This window comes from Monodelphis domestica, chromosome 6 (assembly GCF_027887165.1).
Source record: "Monodelphis domestica isolate mMonDom1 chromosome 6, mMonDom1.pri, whole genome shotgun sequence".
NCBI lineage: Eukaryota > Metazoa > Chordata > Mammalia > Didelphimorphia > Didelphidae > Monodelphis > Monodelphis domestica.
Window position 1 is genome coordinate 128,273,627 of NC_077232.1, and position 16,032 is coordinate 128,289,658.

The window sequence follows — 16,032 nt, forward strand, 5'->3', positions numbered from 1 at the left end:
GAATCAATACTGTATTATTAGTTCCAAAGCAGAAGAGCAGTAAGGGCTAGACAACGGGGCCTAAATGACTTGCCCAGGTCACAGAGATAGGAAGTGTCTGTGACCACATTTGAACCCAGGATCTCCCGTTTCTTGGACTGCCTCTCAAACCACTGAGTCACCAAACTGTTAATTTATTTTACTTAGTTTAGCAACCATGTTAATTTAATTTGTACTCCCTGAAAGGCAAACCAACCTTTGAAAAACTAAAACAAGAAATAAAGAATGCAGATTTAGATGGGTACTTTCTAGCTTTGTGGAACTGAGACTACTATTTGTCCGGTCCTTAAAATGAAAAATGTTCTTACATTATCTGTATATATAAATAAACAGAAATACAAGAAGAGAGAGAGAGAGAGAGAGAGAGAGAGAGAGAGAGAGAGAGAGAGAGAGAGAGAGAGAGAGAGAGAAAGAAAGAAAGAAAGAAAGAAAGAAAGAAAGAAAGAAAGAAAGAAAGAAAGAAAGAAAGAAAGAAAGAAAGAAAGAAAGAAAGAACCCTAAAAAAAAATCCAAGCTCCAAATGAACGCCAAAGAACGGACCCGTAGGAAGACCGTCCGTGGACACGGGTCTTGGCTTGAGACCTCCAGGCGGCAAAAGAGATCTTTGCCCTGCCACACCTACATACACCCCCACGCCCCGCGTAACTAGCCCCCAGAGTTTTCCGTTTCCTTTCTCCGTCCTGCGTGTTCGTCCCCTCCCCAACGTGCTCTCCCTCTCCGGATGGTCTCCCAAGTGGCAAACCTCGGCTTTCGTGTTCCTCCTCCCACTGCCTCTCTCGCTCCTGTCCCCCGCCCCACGGGCCGCCTCCCTACCTCCTTGTGCTTTCCCTCCCCGAGTCCGCGACCTCAGCTTTCTCCCACGTGACTTCTCCCCCGCGTAATGCCACTGCTGCTGCTTCCCGGCCGGCTTCCCCAGCTAGTTCACTGCGGGGAGGCGACAGCTGTCACCGCCTGCCTGTAGGGTCTCTTTGAAGAGGGGCGTAGAGCTGGAAAGAGCTGGGGGTGGTGGGTGGCCGCTTGAGCCGGGACAGGGCACCTGTCAGGGGATTCGGAATTGGAGACGAAGACTGAACAGTGGATTTCGGACCCATTTCGTTGTGCTTGTCTGCGTCGCTTGTGTCTCCCTTCAAATGCGACTGTGATCCCCGGGACATCGTCTCTACGTATTGTTGAGGCTCCACAACCTTCCCTGGCTAGCTCTGACTTCTCTTTTCCCTCCCTTGTTTGTTCATGAAAGTCTTCTCTCTGTCTCTCTGTCTGTCTCTCTCTATTTGTAGAGGAGAATGCAATGCTGAGTATCTAAAAGCAACATTCAGCCTCTCCCAACATGCTCAGGAGACTGGCTAGCCTCCTACTTTCTCCCATGAGGACACTTGGTGTCCATATAATGGTTGTCGGGTCTCAGCCAAGTTTAGCCTCAACGTTTCTCTTTGGGGCTTTCCCATAACACTACAAGTCCTTTGTGGTCCTGGAGGGCAATCTGGAAACGACTCCAACCTACCTCAAACTGAAGAGGATGAAGTGACCTCAGCTTAGATTTATGACAAAGACCTGCCTAGACCTTCTGTCATTTAGTGATCTTACTAATCTATGTAGTACAATACTAAGAGCATATTATGTGCTGCCAGGAATTTATTTCAAGATATGTAAAAGAAAGAAGAAACAATATCTTTAGTGAGAGTGGTGATGCGTAGCCTCCATTGTTGAACATCTCTGCTTGACAAAGGAGCGGTCCATGGATTGGAGAATTAAGGAAATTATATGAAAAATAAAATAAGGACATATTACTGGGTGGTTTCAAATGAAAAAAAAAACAATATGGATAATCATGTCTCCAGCCTTGTAAAGGAAAAGGAATATACAATTGCTAACTGAGGAACTTGAAAATACTCAATGGGATGAAGAAAAATGAATATAATAATAAGTAACATACTTAAATATATAAGGAAATAATGAAAATATCGTAAAACTAATTATTCTTATATAAAGAAATGCCAAAAAAAAAGTATAATATAAATGGAAGAAGAGAATCTTGGGGAATTGTGAGCAATTTTAGATTGGATTTCTGGACCTGACCTTTGCTTTGAGCTTTCAGATTCTATTTTATCAGAAGCATTTTAACAGGAAAAGGCTGTCTACAGCTAATTTTTTTTTTGTTTTCAGTTTTTCTATTGAACATCGGGCACTAAAGTATCAATAAAGTGCTTGTTTTATTCATTGGGTGTGAAGTTTTTTATCTTTGTAAAATAATTTCAAAATCATTTTTTTGAAAAGTACTTGCTAGGTGCCACATATTACACTAAGGGTTGGGAATCCAAAGAGAAGCATGGAGTCCCTATGGTCAAGCAGGTTCCATTCTCCTGGGAAGATAGCACTAAAAGGCATCTTTAGTGGAGGAGGTGGGGAAATGAAGGAGCAGTCCAGGAGACAGCAGTCTGGTGGCAAAGGGAGACATGGATGGCAATGAGTTGGGGTGAGGACTCTGCTTAAATAGAGGCTTTAGGGGACTCCAAGGGGGGGGAGCCAATTTTGTGAGGCATGGTGGGGGTGTCCAGAGGAGTGCCTCCCACTTTCACCCTTGTTGCCTCTTGTACCCTTAGATTGTCCTTGGAGTCCTGGTGAAATCCATATAAAGCCAGCCCCCATGACATCCTGCAGCCCCTGGATACTCTGGGTTCTTGGCAAGTGGCCACTTCCGCGTTTTAGCACTCACAAAATGCATAGCATAACACGGTATAAGAAATCAGCAAGCCTGTCTTGAGTAGCCTGAATAAATCTCATGCCTTTTATACATGGGCTTGAGGTTCCATCAGTGCCAGGAACTCTTTGTGTAGGACCTCCCTCCACCTCTCTGAAGTGGAGAAGAGACTCCCATGAGCCTGTAGCAGTCTAACAAGAGCTGGGGAGAAGACTGAGGTGCTTCTACAAGAAGAAGACTTAAGCTTAGCAACTCCCTAATCTCTTTGGCTACTTTGAGGTGTTTTTTGCTCTCAGAAACACTGACTCACTCAGCTGGGAGTTAGATATATTTTTTTTCTCTTTTAAACATGTGTCAGTTTTACATTTTTGGTGAGCATCGAGTGTGTGTGGGAAGAGTGCCTTCTGAAAGGAAGTTCCTCTGACACAAGGAGTTCCTAAGGGACCTTTATTTTCACCCATTTACATGGAGTAAACCTGACTTTGGCAATCCTTCATTTGAATGCCACCAAGATTCGCCATCCTCCAACAGCTGGTAAGGCTCTGTGAACAATAATCTCTCTAGTGTGCCAGGAAATGTGGTGGATGGTTGGTGGGGCAAGTTTAGGTTGTGTCTGAGGTAATACACAAATAATCAGAGGTTGGTGGTGGTGGCTGAACTAAATTAGAACAAGTTCTCAGCAGGATGCACAGATCATGTTGGCAGAGCTGTTTATCAGAAAAGACATTAACCGTCCCTTGGCTTTTTAAGGCTTTCTGTTTTGGTGTACACCAACAGTATATGGTATTGATTCTAAGATGGAAGGTAAGGGTTTTAAAAAATAAAATAAAATAAAGTCCTGCCTTGGCCTCCTGTTATATAGTCATCTTACTAATGTATGTGCTGCTACACTAAGACATATTGTGGCTGTTATGCATTATAAGAAATGAAAAAGAAAGAAGAAATAATGCCTTCTTTGATAGCAACATGCCTGCAAATACACCCATTATCTTATAAATTCTTGGTTTCCAAAGGAGTGGTCCATCAAATGGGGAACAGTTATATATTTTCATCCCAAACATCTAGGCATACTACTGTATTGTTTCAAATGAATGAGACAATATTGATATTTATGTCTCCAACCTTGTAAAAGAAATGAAACCTAAAGCTGCAAACTGAGGAACTTGGAAATGCTCATTGGAATGAATAAAAAATGACGAGCCAGGTAAACAATGTATACAAGACCACACATAGATAGAAGGGAACATTCAAACCACGACTGTGAGAAATGTCAGAGAAGAAGCTTTAGATTGGATTTCTGCACCCGACTTTTCTTTCCCGTTTTCACTTTACATTTTACCCATAGCACTTACCTTGAAAAGCCTACTGTGGTTATATTTTTCTTTTGTTTTCTACTTGGTTGTTGGACATCTGGCCCTCAATTATTAATAAAATGCTTAATTTCATTCATTGCATATAAGTTTTTTATTTCCCTAAAATAATTATTTTTTTAAAAAACTACTTGATAGATTCCAGACATTACACTGAATGTTGGGTATACAAATAGAAGCATGGAGTCGCTATTGTCAAAGATATTCCATTCTACTAGGGAAGAGAACACTGGTAGTTTTGGTGGAGAAGATAGGGAATGATTTGGAGCAGTCCAGGAGATAGCAGCCTGGTAAGAAAGGAAGACATGAATGTCGGTTTAGGGTGAAGACTCTCTTTTTTTTATTTTTTATTTTATTATGAAGATATTTTATTTTATCAGTTACATGTAATAACATATTTCACAAAAGTTTTTTCAAGTTATATGATCCAATTTGTTTCTCTTCTCCTCCCTTCTCTTGCCCAGAAATTATAAGCAATTTGATCTGGGTTATTCATGTATTATCATGCAAAACATCTTTCTATAATGTTCATTTTTGTAAGAGAATAATCCTATGAAACTAAAATCTCAAAATAAAAACCCAAATAAACTAAAATGAAAATTATATGCTTTGATTTATATTGCATCTCTAAAAGTTCTTTCTCTGGAGGTGGATTGAATTTTTTTATCATTAAGTCCTTCAGAATTGTCCTGGATCACTGTATTGCTCAGAGTAGTTAAGTCTTTCACAGTTGATCATTCCACAATATTAGTATTACTGCATAGTGTTCTGGTTCTGCTCACTTCCCTGTGAATCAGTTCACGTAGGTCACTCCAGCTCTATCTGAAATCGTCCTGTTCATCATTCCTTACAGCATAATGGTATTCCATCACCATCATATACTACATACCATTCCACCACCATCATATACCCAATTGATGGACATCCCTTCAATGTCCAATTCTTTGCCACCACAAAAAGAGCTGCTATAAATATGTTTGTGCAAGTATTGAGGACTTCCTTAAAAGAGAGGTTCTGGGAGACCAGAGGGAAGGAACTAGGTTTGTGAAGAATTGTGCACAAGTCCAGAAGAGTACCTCCCACTCTCACTTCTGTTGCCTGTTGTGCCCTTGACTCCTAGTGAAACCCATATAACCCCCATGACATCCTGGAGCTACTGGATCCTCTGGGACCCTTGGAAGTTGCTAGATCCATGTTTTAGCACTCACAAAATCTATAGCATGACTCAGTATAAGAAATCAGCAAGCCTGCCTTGAGTAGCCTGAATAAATCTCATGCCTTTTATACATGGGTTTGAGGTTTCATCAGTGCCAGGAACTCTTTGTGTAGGACCTCCCTCCACCCCTGAAGTGGAGAAGAGACTCCCATGAGCCTGTAGCAGTCTAACAAGAGTTGGGGAGAAGACTGAGGTGCTTCTACAGGAAGCAGATTTAAGCTTAGCAACTTCCTGATATCTTTGGTCACTTTGAGCTGGTTTCTGCTGCCAGAAGGATCTGAGGCTCAAACTCACTCAGCCGTTTTAGAGTGGATCCTCTATTAAGACAAAGTTGATATTTATATATTTTTTTCCTTTTTTAAACATGCATCAGTTACATTTTTGGTGAGCATCGAGTGTGTGTGGGAAGGGTGTTTTCTGGAAAAAAGTTCCTCTGACACAAGGAGCTCTAGGAACATTCATTTTCATCCATGACTTTGGTAGTCCTGCATTTTAATGCCACAAAGAATCTGAATCCTCCAGCAGCTGGTAAGCCTCTTTAAACAGTAATTTCTTGAGTGTGCCAGGAAATGTGGTTCTCATGTCACTGACTCTTTATTCCAGGATGACAGTTTTGATGGGTCAACTTGAGTTGGTCCCTGAGGCAATAGAGATTGTTGCAGGTGGAGATGGCCAACATTGCTATTATAAATTAGAAAACATTCTCAACTGGATGTGTAGATATCTTTAATATAATTGGTTTTAAGACAAAATATTACTCTAGTCAGCATTTAGCTTTTTAAATCTTTCTGTTTTGGCAGCATTTGAAATTCTCCTGAGGCTGAATATAGGACTGGCTTAAATACTTTGCTTAGAAAAATAAGAGGAAAATTTGTCATATTCTAAGTCCCTTTTGCTGTCATTTATTTATTCTGGTCAAAGTTTTTTTTTTTTTCCTAAATGACTTTACTCTTATAATTATCTCTGGATAACACATAGGAAAAAAATCTGAAGATTTAAGACAAGTATCTGAGTTACTTTTAGCTTAATTAAAAAAAAACTATTATCTACTTTCTTAGAATCAATACTCTGTATTAGTTCCAAAGCTGAAGAGCCATAAGGGCTAGACAATGGGGGCTAAATGACTTACCCAGGTCAGAGAGATAGGAAACGTCTAAGGCCACATTTAAACCCAGGATCTCCCATTTCTTGGACTGCTTCTTAATCCACTGAGCCATCTAACTTTTAGTTTAGTTTACTTACTTAGTTTAGCCACCATGTTAGTTTAATTTGTACTCCCAGAAAGGCAAACCTGCTTTTGAAAAACTAAAACAAGAAATAAAGAATGCAGATTTAGATGGGTACTTTCTAGCTTTGTGGAGTTGAGACTACTATTCATAGTGAAATTGTGAAGCTCTCACTGTCCTCTCCCTAAAATGTAAAATGTTTTTACATTATCTATCTATCTATCTATCTATCTATCTATCTATCTATCTATCTATCTATCTATCTATCTTTCTTTCTTTCTTTCTTTCTTTCTTTCTTTCTTTATCTATCTATCTATCTATCTATCTATCTATCTATCTATCTATCTATCTATCTATCTAACTATCTGAACAGAAATATGTATTGTAACTCATTATTTATGAGATGATTCTTAAAATTTTATGACACCCATATGCAGTATTTGGAGGAACTCTGGTTTATTATAAAACAGGTTTAGAAAATGGCAGATTTGGATGTTTTGAAATTAAAATTTACCCTCAAAAGAGTCAAGTCTTCAATAGAAGTTTGTTAATCTCATTTTATTAGTCATTAAATTGGTTTACTAGTTATTCACAATAATCAGATCCAGTTCTAATAAAATTCAGTTTTAAGATGTATTTCATAGTAAACTTGAAAAATGTTTTTATATTTTATAAGGTTCATTAAGATTAATTCCTGAGATTTTCAGTGCTCAATGAAAGTTAACTATTATTATAAATTTTTTAATATTTATACCACACGTTGCCACTTCCAACTCACACATTGACAAAATTTGTGGCAGGACTCCGTATAACAAATAAACAAACATATTTTCTGTACCTTGAATCAATAGGAAGCTGTTTTATATATCTGGACATACATGGGCCTAAGATTTCATCAGGGCAAGGAACTCCTGCTATGGCACCTCACTCCATCAGTGCAGAACCGCAATTTGTCTGCCATTTTGATCATCAAATGTTTCATGGGGCACTGAGAAATTCATTATAGTTAAGAGGACTGGAGCCCAGGTTTTTGTTTTTTCCTGGTCTAGATTGCTATACAATAGACTAGGATGCCTGGCATAATGTTAACTATTTTTTTCAAAGTATATAAATACTATTAATTAAAACAAAAATTCATAAGCACTGCTCAGTTCGTAGTAATTTTTACTCATCATATGTTTTCCGAGCATGTGGATACTTCTAGTGTTAATACTCTCGTTTGATATCTTTGAAATTTTTAACATTGAAAAAGACATCAAAAAAGGTTGAGAACCAGTGGTATATGCATTATTGTTCACCAGAATCAGTTGATGGATTGCCTGGAAGAATGGAATGAATCATCATCAGTGGTTCTATAGGGGTATAGGATGGGCTGGATTTAAGTATAAAGATGTACCGGGAATGAAGTTTTTGCTAAACATTTTCCCTTCCCTCACCCCCACCCCCTTTTTATTACTCCCAAAACTTGTTTCCAGGAAAGAAGTTGAAAAACTCATTAACTTTTCTGCCTCTGTAACTGGTTACTGATAGGGTTTATGTGTGTTATCCCATTCAGGGATGTTTGCATTTTAAACAAGAGACTAAGCCTCAAGATAAAGGACTGAAGAAAGTAGAATTGTAAGCATCACCTATGGAAGTCTAGGAGGTATTTGGGAGGAACTTCTAGAAGCCCATATATCTCACCACGGAGGCAGTTACTTGGACCTCTAACTTATAGGTGGTTAACAGTTTCTGTTGCTCAAACCTATCTCCACATCTGATACCCTTAGTGCTGTTTTCTGCTTGGCTTCCTTGACCAGGATCTGGTGGTTTTAGTTTAATTTTTCAGGAGGGTTTTGCAGTGTCTCTTCACTGTGCCCTTATTACTATAGAGTCATTGTGGGATTCCCAGTATGGAAAATTCTAGTTGTCCCAACCTTTATAAGATGGTGTTTTTTAGAAATTCCTGAACCATTGCCCTTTTTAAAACTGAGACCTAATAGTGTGGGGACCAAGGTGATTCCCTTAGCTGAGAGCATCAGTGACCAATATTAAAACTCTTGAAAGAGAAAGCCCTGGTGGTAAATGTGGCTAGAGAGAGGAAAAAGTAATTAATTAGAAGGAAAATGATAATGCTTCTAGGAACCTGCCTTGTTATGATGGGAGATAGTTATCATTATACTTGTTCTTTTCCCATCTGCCTTGGGTGTATTATAAAGGCTTCCTTTTGAAAGTTATTGCATTAAAATGGGACCAGGATTAGTGAAATTTCTTACTATCAAAATAGTCTCCAAGTCCAAACAGCTTTTCTGTTTTAGGACATTTTTGTACAGCATAAAGGAAGACTTTGAAAAGATAGCTTATCTTTGGGAAAACTCTTAGAAGATTAATGAGACTGATTAGCTAAGAGTTTTCACATGAATGATGTTCATTTCACCCCAAGTATGAATAATTTAAAGTTTGAAATGGAAATCAAGCGATAAGAATGCCTTCGGGAGCGTTTAGTCTATGCAAGTGCCCATAAATGAGTCCTTAGGAAACACTGACCTATGAACCTCTCTGATTATTTGTCTATCGGAGGAGATTAAAATGCAAGGAATATTTTCAGCTTCTTTTTGCTCTTCCGCTAAGTAGGAATCAGGGGGCATTTGTCTGACTGACTATGTGTTACTTCAACATTTTTTTTCTCCCAGGGAAGGCAAAAATCTAACACCAAATTAGAGTGCAAAATATAGAAACAAAGTAGAAATAGTGACTTTATATAAATCAGGTAGATTTCCTAAAACTCCGTTTCCTAATGTACAAAATAGTGGGATTGAATGAGAAAGATCTTTCTAAAATCTATGACTATAACTAGAGGAGAGGAGGCTCAGTGTTAACTAACTTTTGGGTTTTTCCTTGTCCTACTGCTTCCACCCTCGATGTGTAGGGTAAGAGCACTGGATCTTAAATCAGAAGTTCTTACCTTGAGAGAAGTTCTTATGTGAAATTGGGCAAATCAATTACGTATTGATTGATTTCTCATTTGTAAAATGAAGAAGTTAGATTGGATTTTTTTTTCCTTTTAAACCCTTACCTTCCATCTTAGAATCAGTACTTTGTATTGGTTCCAAGTAGAAGAGTGGTAAGGGTTAGACAATGGGGATTAAGCCCAGGATCACAGGGCTAGGAGTATCTGAGGCCAGATCTGAACCTAGGACCTCCCATCTCTAGGTCTGGCTCTCAATCCACTGAGCCACCCAGCTGCCTGCTGGACTGGATTTCTAAGATGTCCTTCAACTCTAAGATCTGTGGTCACCAAATGGCCAAGTCTTATAATTTTAGCCTACTTATTTTAGCATTCTAGCAATAGAATATCTCCAGTTTGCTAGACAAAGTAGTTTGACTATTCATCCAAATTTTTTACCTTAAATTTTTTTTTCATTTCTTTGTGGTGATGCTTCTGTCAACGTAGAAATCTAGAGATCCCTAGTTTATTTAGTTGGGAGGTAGGAACCCCAGGTTTTGACCTTGTCACAGGAGAGTTTCCCCCTGAGGGAAGGTCCCACTTCCCCAGATAATAGACATCCACTTCAGGTGGTAGGTAGACCCCATCTGAAGTCAAGCAGCTCTTTTGTCTCCAGAAGCCTTTCCCAGTATATCACATCCTCCTTCCGAGGATCGAACTCAGGACCTTCAGCTTGCAAGATTGACGCCTACCTACTGTGCCAAAACTGAAGTGGGTGTCTATTTGTCTGGTGAAGTGGGACCTTCCCTCAGGGGGAAACTCCTGTGACAAGGTCAAAACCTGGGGTTTCTACCTCCCAACTAATTAAACTGGGGATCTCTAGATTTCCATGTTGACACTTCCTTTCTTTCCATACTCTTGTCAACTAGATTCTCGGAACTATTATTTTCAGTATGTCTTTGTCAAATTATCCCACTCCAGATACTCTCTTTAATTTAAAGTTTTAAAAAATCATTATTTTGTTATTTGCCTTTAAACATCCCACAACTTTCCACAATGTCTATCCATCCATGAATATGGCTATGGTCCCTCCCTCTATTTATTTCTATATGCAGCTGTAATTATATGCTCTATAAATCCTGAAAATAACAACCCTTGCACCAAGATAATGTGGTGGGGTTCCTCTAGGTTGTGATTCTCACTGAAGATGAATCATATAATCTCATGATTTTCATGATTTGTTTTTTACTTTTTATTTTTATTCTGAACATAACAAATACTAAATAAAATATACCTTGTATATATATATAGTAGAACAAAAAATAAAAATTTGTTCATAAAACTGGATTTCTTATCTAGAGTTTGCTTTTCTTTTTTAGTATCTAGTAAATTCAGTCTGTAGCTTTCAAAGCTGCCGTTTGTTCTTTTTGTACTTTCCTCTGTTTTCTTCTCTGAATTAAAAAAATGTCTTAATGGCCCTCTTTTCTTTCTTTTTTCCTTTCCTATTCTATCTCTATCATCTCTCACCCTCCTCCCCTATCTCTTGAGTTTTGAGTAACATAGGGTTTTCTGTGAATTTCATGTGTATTTTGTATTTTCTGTTTCTTTGTAGACAGTTTGACAAATTAGAAAATCTGCTTTGTTCTGGTATGTCTGTTAGATTTTGTGGCATTGAACCTAAATGAGAGCTAAGACATTTTTCAAAGAAATGTTGTTGGTCCAGGAAGGAATTTTCAAGTTGCACTAAAATATTTGGTAACAAATAAGAACTGTGGAGTACCATTCACAGTAGCTGAGAAAAGGACCAGACCACAAAGTGACAGAAGTCACAGTATGTGACCTTTAGGCCTTATTGCTAGTGACAGTTCCAGCAAACTGATGGTGGGACTTAGAAAATAGAAGTTGGGACTTATGAGTATGGCTGAATCACTGAACAGAGAGTACTTAAGTGGAGAAGGTCAGGAGAATCCCTACTTCTAGTTTCAATTTCTTCCTGTTTTCTGAATAGTAGGTAGGTAGAAGGGAAAGGTAAGCAACTGGATATTTGCCAAAGGGGGAGTGTGATCCTAATTTAACATTTGAATGGATCCGTTAGTTCATCAAGGTTGGTACTGCCAATAGTTATGCACATCTAAACTGTTTGAGCCTGATGGTTAAGTCAATCAATCTTTACATTAAAATTAGAGTACAGAAAATGCCTACATGAGAAGCTTATGGTTACATAGTAAATTGAGGTTTATAGGAAGGATATATAGGGAGATATTCAGTAACCTCTCTCACCAGTGCAGTTTTCTAGACTGTCGGAATTGCCTCCTAACTGAAGTTCCATCTTTAAGACTCCCTTTTCCAGTCCTCTTCTCCAAGGGGGTTGTCTCCCGGAATGATGGCTAGAAGAAGGACTGGTGGATCAGGGATCCTTCCACTCCCAAGACTCTTGGGCTTATTGATCCATAAGTGGAAGTTGGTAAATAGTTGTTTGGGGGTGATGAGGAAAGTGGGTTCCTTCTTCACAGAGGTTGCTTTTCTTAGTGTGGATGAAGGGATATTGCTGTTCCTGTAACTAAAGGCATGGTAGACACTATAAACAACTGGGAGATATGCAGATGGCACTCAGGAACCCTGCCCCAAGTGTTAAGTGGCTTGTCCCTTGAGGAAGAGATTTTATACTCCATTGAGGACTGGGTGGAAAAAAGACCAATGCAGCTGTCATGACATTGGCAATAGTCTTGTACAAAGTACATTAAAGATACCCAAAGAGCCATCAAGAATTATCATCCTTAGTAAAGAAAAACTTGAGCTAAACGCATGAATATGTGCTTATCATTTTAGGGAGTTCATAGAGTTAGCCATCCCATATTAACCCATCCAAATCTTCTTATCCTCAATTATTCTCATCCATGTCCTGACATGAGTGTTCCAGTTCTTTAACATTTTGTACCTCCTTGTGCATTACTTGGTCTGAAAAATAAGTATTTCTTTCCTAAAAGCCTGCTAAAAGTATACATTCTTGTTATTTCAGTTTAGAAAATGTAAGACACGAAGTCACCTAGGTGGGCCTGCTAACAATTGCTATTTTCATCTAGCAAGAATAGACTTCAGTTCTTCACTTGCCACCTCCTCTATTCTTGGGCATTAGAGCGTGGATTTCATAGCTGATGGCAGATGGTAGATGCATCTCACTATCAGTCATTTGTTTGGATCCCATCTTGCTTCTGTTGCAACATCTAGCAGAAGATTTTGTGCACAGGAGGTGTGATAAGCCAAACCTGACTCAGGCTAGTGAGGTAAGATATTAATTAATAAGATATTAATTTAGATCCAATATTGAAATGATCTGGGATGCTGGTAGGTCATTCAGCAATTACAGGCAAACCTTAGAAATATTGTAGATTTCAGACCACTGCAATAAAGCAAATATCGAGGCAAAGCAAGTCAGATGAATTTTTTTTGGTTTCTGGTTGTGCATAAAAATTATGTTTACACACTACTGTAGTCTATTAAATGTGCAATAATATCATGTCTAGAAAAGTAATGTACATACTTTAATTGAAAATACTTTTTTTCTAAAAAACACTAACTCTCATCGGAGAATAGCTTCAGCTATTCATAATCTTTTTGCTGGTGGAGGGTCTTGCTTCATTGTTGATGGCTGCTGACTGGGAGTTGCTGAAGGTTGTGGCAATTTTTTAAAATAAGACAACAATGACATCTGTTGCATTGATTGACTCTTCCTTTCACGTGAACTCTTAGAGGCCACCTTGGGTCATTAATTGTCCTAATTTCAATATGGTTGTGTCTCAAGGAATAGGGAGGCCTGAAGAGAGGGAGAAAGATAGTGAAGGGCTTGTTGGTGGAACAGTCAGAGCACACACAACATTTATTGACTAAATTTAGTCTTATATGGGTTGATTCGTGATATCCTCAAATAATTATAATTATAACATCAAAGATCACTGATTAGGGCAGGAAAGTAGCAGAATGGATAGAGTGGCAGGCCTGGAGTTGTGAGGATGTGGGTTCAAATATGGCCTCAGACACTTTTTAGTTGTGAGACCCTAGGCAAGTCACTTAACTCTGATTGCCAAGCCCTTGCTACCATTTTGTGTTAGAATTCATACTAAAAGAGAAAGTAAGAGTTGAAAAAATTATAGATCACAGAACACCACAATAGATATAAAAATAATGAAAAAGTATGAAATATTGTGAGAATTACCAAAATGTGACACAGAGACATTATGTGAGTACATGCTGTTAGAAAAATGGTGCCAACAGACTTGTTTGACACAGGGCTGCCAAAAATCTTCAATTTGTAAAAATTGCAATACTTGTGAAATGCAAATAAAAAAAAGCATAACAAAGAGGTATGCCTTTATCAAAGAGAGGTTTTACTTAACCATGATATAGAAAAGGCTTCTAGAAAGATTTAGTAGGTAACATTTACTTAGTGGTAACTCATATTACCTTGTATTATTTGCCAAACTCTTTTATGCCTTTAGGTGAAGAGGAAGCCTTGAGGTCTCCAGGAAGTTGCTTCAACCACTAGGCTGGAGTCTTAGTCCTCTAGACCAATATTAACATAGTGTCAGCTTCTTTGCCTTTTAAGGGCTAGATTTAACCTATTTGGGATTGAGATGAGTGGCCAGAGAGGAGATGGTGGGGGCATGAAGGCTGGAACCTTGACCTAGCAGAGTAAATTTCAGTAGTAGTTATTAAACAATTTATTAATAGAGTATTAATTATTAAATTTAAAAATATTAAATTTATTATTAGAAATAAATATTTGCTTGAATGATACTCTCAAATGACATTAACAATAGAAAAAGATTGCTTTTAACTCAGAATTTAACTAAAAAAGTGTATTTATATAGTCTTTGTCCATGTGCATCTCTTTCCCCCTTTCTTTCCCTCCCCCTCCTCTCTCCTTCCTTCTCTTTCTTTTCCTTCTTTCCTTCTCTCATGCCTCTCCCTTGTTTCTCCTTTCTTCTTCCCCATCTATCTTCCTTCATTCTTCATTTTTATGGCATTATGATTTAAGCAAACAAATAAAATCTGCCTTTTTCTATGTGGAAGAAAGCAAATATTTGGTTGGTTTTCAAAGCAGAGACAGATGGATCATTATAAATGGGATGGAATTTCCACAGTTTGGGATCATATTTACTGGAAGTCCCTACCTAGAGAGACGAATTTAGGCTTATGCCTCTAATTTCTAACTTCATTGCTCAGCAGTAGAGAGGACATAGCAAGAAGCTTGCCAAACAGAATGGGCTACTCATCTCCAGCTTGGTGCTGGGCTTCCAGAGTGACTCACAACAATAAACAAATACTAATGGAACATTTTCTCGAAGACGTCTATTCAGTGATACCTGCCCTGCTTTATAATGGAATGTCTTGAACTCCTGACCTTGCTGTGGTGTTGAAGCAGGATTTGAAAATATATTTACAGCATTTATCATCACCAGCATGATGATGGTGAATTGGTAAACATTTATGTAGCTCTTTAAGGTTTGTGAGAGACTTTTAAAAATAATAATGATAGCTAACATTTATGAAACACTTTAAGGTTTACAAAGCCCTTTTCATAATAATAATAGCTAATAACATGAAGTAATTTAAAATTTGCAAAAGCAGTGTACATATGTTGTCTAATTTGATCCTCACAACAACTCTGGGAAGTAGATACCATTGTTATTCCCATTTTACTGATAAGTAAACTGAAGCTGAAAAGGATTGAGTTGCCATGGTTACACAGAGAGTAAGTATTTGTAGTAGGATTTTAACTCAGGTCTTACTTATTCCAAGACTAGCTGTTCTAGTTGATGTATCACCTAGCTGCCTAGATTTTTCCATATATTATCTCATTTTTAGCTACGTTGTCTTCTCAGAAAATCTTCTGAGATGGTAGAGCCACAGGATTCTGGGAAATAGAGATGGAAAGATTTTTATAGATTATGATATTTTGAGGCCATTTAGTCATATTTAAGTTCTGCCTTATTAGTTCTTTAGCAGAAGTGGGTGTCTTAAAGTTTGTCTTCTGTAGCTCCCCTAGGGCATCTACCCACATAGTGGATATTTGTCAGTAATTTCAGTCTTTTGGTCTCCCCCTAGCCAGCCACATTTTTAGGAAGGTGCATTAAAAATGATAGTCTGTTGAATTTCATTTAGTTCAGTATATTTTAAATTGGTTAGAGAATTGTTCTTAGATGGGTAGGCTCATGTTCTATATCCTTCACAGCTTTAATAATTTGCTTCAAAAACCTTAACAATTTATTTCATTTGTGTCATTGTATTCTCCAATTCAGGTTAGAACCATTCCATGTCTTGACAGTCTATGAGTTATTGTCCCCCAAGTTCATCTTTGTGTAGGTCTCCAGGTCCAAGTCTTTCTCCTTTTCTTTCGAAAAACATTCAATTTTGAATTACCTCCCATCCTGAGTTCACCCTGGGAGAAGGCAAAAAATATAATATTAATTATATATGTGAAACCATGCAAAAAGAAAACACACCCATATAAACAAGGAAAAAAAGTTAAAAACTAGTAAATTTCATTATCTCTCTGG

The 16,032-nt window shown here is 38.0% G+C and overlaps 1 protein-coding gene across 1 annotated transcript in view; it reads left to right on the forward strand.

The window, feature by feature from the left end:
• Positions 1 to 5,416: 5,416 nt before the first annotated feature.
• The window catches only part of RHOH (ras homolog family member H), a 36,178-nt gene continuing 25,562 nt past the window's right edge, over positions 5,417 to 16,032 (forward strand). The window contains exon 1 of the mRNA XM_007496541.2: positions 5,417 to 5,851. The gene's annotated coding sequence lies outside the window, so the exon portion shown is untranslated. The remainder of the gene's footprint in view (positions 5,852 to 16,032) is intronic.